A 4485-nucleotide genomic window follows, 5' to 3' on the forward strand; every position below is an offset into this window, starting at 1 on the left:
GGCACACGACAAACCTAATTTATTTTGTCCACATTTTGTTTTCCAAACATGTTTCACTAAATTTAACGAAATATACATTGCAAAGTATTATTAAATTAACTAAACATATCATATGAAGTGCTTATTTCAAAATTTTGTATTTTTTATGCATGTATATCTCAATTTGAATATTTCCACTTTAATTCTAATAGTACTAAAATATCAAAAAAGGGCAAACAAATTCAGAAAAATATCATGATTGCACATGAACTACTATTATGTGGTGTGTTACTCATAGAAAAAGTTTAGAATCCAAATTATTACTTACAAATCGTTACACATACACACGTAACTAAAACCTTTCAAGGTATATGGATCTTTTGCGGAGAAACAGCAGTTTATAAGCAGCGTTTGTGAAACAAGTGAATAATCCAACCAAATTTTTACTAGAGACTCGATATATGATGACATGAGTTCATGACAATTTTCATAATTTTTAGTTCATGTTTCGATTTCATATAATTTGTAAATGATTATCCATAATATTTGTATTCATGGCCTTGCTTAGAGGATTCGACCGGTTCCTTTTATTTTGCCGTGTGCAAAAGGCTCAGCACACGGCGAACATTCTTCTTTGTCGTGTGGCTAGAAGCAGCACACGGCAAACCCTTACGTTTGCCGTGTGCCTAACTCCAGCACACGGCAAAGGCGACGACGTCCACGGCCGTTGGGATCGGTTAACGGGGCCATGACTTCGCCGTGTGCTGCCCAAAGGCACACGGCAAAGATGAAGGTTCGCCGTGTGCTAGGCTGTGGGCACACGGCGAATGCTGACGGCGTTGAGCTGCAGCGAACGGCCGTTAACATGGAGCCCATTTCGTCGTGGGCTGTCTGATGGGCACACGGCGAAGTCTTGATTCGCCGTGTGTCGGGCCTGGTGCACACGGCGAAGTCTCGATTCGCCGTGTGCTTTCTGTTCGCCGTGTGTTTAGTTCTCGGCGCATGGCAAAAGTTCTGTTCACCGTGTGCCCGAGGAAAAGCACACGCCAAACATTGAGGCACACGTCGAACTCACGGTTTCCGGTAGTGCAGTTGCAAAAACCAACATATAGTAGATCAGAAGACTTTTTCATTCATAGCACGCACCATATGACATGACAGAAATATTTTTTTATCTCAGCCATATGCAAATATTTATTTTTCTATTATTATAGCGCTCTCTATCTGCTCATCAGGAGTGCTCAGGGAGACGTGCCTTTCACAACAGTGGTGGTCCCGGAAGTTCTGGAATAATGTAAGCTGCAAAAAGTAGCCGATATCACAAATGAGGTTCTGCTCGCAATTTACTCGGAAAGAAAAAATGAGGTGGTGTACCAGGAATTTTAGCATTTTTAATATCTAGAAGGACATGATAACAGCATAAGAAACCATTACGAACAATAATAGAATGGTGTCGAGCACCTACCGGATCCGCATCTTGCCCCGGGTGTGAACTCCTGGCCATACCGGCGCCCGAGACTAACAAGCCTCTCCACGCTTATCTTCTGCTCGTCTTCTGGGGTGAGGACAGAACAAATACCAACTAGGTTACTTTTCTTCACTACATTGTCGCATTTTTTACTTGGTTTATTGCTTTGTGGGGGGTCTTTTTTTATGACATCCATGCAATGTTCAAAAACATGTATCCTGTGAACGTAAAAGCTCCCATGAGCAAGCGCTACGAGCATAGTAAGAGCTAAGGCAAAGACTAGAGGGCGAAGGGTTGCTTTAGTAGTAGCCATTCCTGCACTAGTAGGATTGCTGCTAGAGATGTGAACCTTATACCCTGCACCTGCACATCTTTATATAGGCATGTGGGAATCCATGTGTCTAACAACTAATCAATGTCCATGAGCCTTAGATCATTTGAGAATCCATGTCTATCAACTAATCAATGGCAGTGCATCTTTGATATAGCATGTGAGAATCCAGGTCTCACTATGAATCAATTTGTGCATATACTAAAGGATTATATTTGTTTCCATATGGAGCTTGCGGGAATCCATCATGTCTAATTACTATTCCTTGTATATAAGTCTTTGGAACAGCATGAGAGAATCCAAGTCTAGCCACTAATCAATGACCATGCATCTTTCCCTCTTAGTTTAATACTATATATCCAGACATCATGCCTGTTTGTCAAAAACAAATGTATCTCTGCATCTTGATATAGCATATGAAGATCCTAGTGAGCTAGATCTTGATATAGCATACGAAGATCCAAGCCTCATTACAAATTAATGTCCATAAATCTCTGAACGGATTATGCTACTTTGATGACCTAATTACGAAAACTGTATACTATGTGTAGATATTTCTTTTTTAAAAAATACCAACATCATCGCATCAAATTCTTAGTTGCCAAATAAAACAACTGGATAGAAATCTTGAAAGAACGACAGGCATAATTTTCTCGTTAGTACTATTTATTTGGTATGTTGCATGAGGAATAAGTAAGTGGCTAATAATGTTAAATTGTTAATTATTTTTTCGTAACGACCAATAATTTTTGAAGTAAATATAATTATAACCCATGTGCTATTTTATATTCTAGGTTTAGCTACACCTAATTAATTACTGTTCAGTAATAACTACTACGTACACACCTTTTCACTGAACATGACTCAATAATTCGGTTTGGTAATTTTTAGTCGGTTTGGTTAGTAATTTGACTGTTAGGTGTAGAATAGTCACTATGCTTATATGTAAAATAAGGGTATCGTACTCTAATCATATTATATCGTATTATTGTTTTCTATTTCATTCAATACGATTAATTGTCATGTGCTCGGGTTTATGTGCCTATGGGGTGGACCCAAAATATTAACACGTTTTTCGAGTATTGGATATCCATGATGTTTTTTTAATCTGATATCCATGATGATTAGATGATACATCTTTCTTCTCCCCCATTCTCTAATTCGAGTATTTCAAGTAGTTTGAGTACCGGAATTCTCTAATTGGCCGTGTGCCCCAAGCACACGGCGAAGACTTCGCCGTCAGTGGCCCGACGGCGAACCCCTGACAGCAGCGCTAGGCACGGCAGAGGCCTAGTTTGCCGTGTGCCATCTGTCGCACACACGGCAAACACATTCGCCGTGTGTATCCAAGGGCACACGGCAAAAAAAAGGCCAGACGTCGTGACGCCGTCGGCCTAACGGTGTGACGGAGGACTTCGCCGTGTGCCAGGAAGCAGGCACACGGCGAAATTTCCCACTTTGCCGTGTGCCACCTGGATAGAGGCACACGGCGAAATCGGTCACGGGGGCCCAGCAGCAGAGCTCTTTGCCGTGTGCCCTTGGCTTTGGCACACGGCAAAGTATTTAGGTTCGCCGTGTGCCCCTGGCATTGGCACACGGCGAACTTGGTGTTCAGGGCTGGCCAAATGGTCACTTTGCCGTGTGCCTAGTCCCTGGTACACGGCAAGGTGACCAAACAAATCATATTTTTTTTGGTTTTTCACATAAAAAGGACCCCATATCACAACATATATATCACAGTCATTACATATCATAACAAACGTCATAGACATTATATATCACAACTAGCCACAAATAACATCAAACACATACAGAAGTCCAATGCAAAGTCCTGCAAGTTCACAAAATATCCAGAAGTTCACAAATACATATCCAGAAGTTCACAAGTCCATAAATATTGAAATAAACAAGTTTATGGCTGTGGTGGGTCGTCGAACGGTGGGGCGCCGCCGAATTGAAGCGGGAAAAATTGCTGTGGGAGCGTCGGTGAGATGCCCGACGACAATTCTGGCGTATTCGATGCCGCCGATAGATTCTGCAAAAAAAAGTAAGATAGTAAATTGCAGGTGAGACAAAAACCAAGTTCTCAAGTTATAATTCATGAGAGGAGATATGCTACACTCGTTTACTGAAATGCATTGGGACAGACAGAAGAGAAGTTCAAACTTTCATTGAAATACCTGATTTCGAATTCCTATGATAATGCATCTTGTAATTTGAGCTTGAAACTTCAGCTTCAAATTTGATTTGCATAACTAGATCGACCAAATTACCGCAAACGAATCCATGAACCTCTTCTATGAAGAAACCTTCGCCAATGACTTTATTTACAAATCAATTTCAACATTTCTATATGTAGTTTGGGATAGTTTAGCCAGTAACTTTTTTCAAAACGGAACCTACTTTAAATTTTCTACGAATTCGGATATCCAAATGAAAACTCCAAATTGAAACTTAGATACACTAGCGCTATTGCAAACGCTTTCCTTTTCGCTTATTTATTTTGCCAATAAATAGAGCACTAAAGGATCAGATGTAGGTCCCCTAAATCGTTAAGTGAGTAATGTAAGTCACAATCTCTAAGTCTAAAGTTCTCTAAGTATCTAATACTTCAAAAGAAACTAAAGGGTTTTCAAGATACTCACCGGAGGAGTAGGAGGAGGAGGAGCCACAGGGAATTGCATGGCTGGGATGGGATTACCCATTT

The sequence above is a fragment of the Panicum virgatum genome, chromosome 3K (genome assembly GCF_016808335.1).
Source record: "Panicum virgatum strain AP13 chromosome 3K, P.virgatum_v5, whole genome shotgun sequence".
NCBI classification, from domain to species: domain Eukaryota; kingdom Viridiplantae; phylum Streptophyta; class Magnoliopsida; order Poales; family Poaceae; genus Panicum; species Panicum virgatum.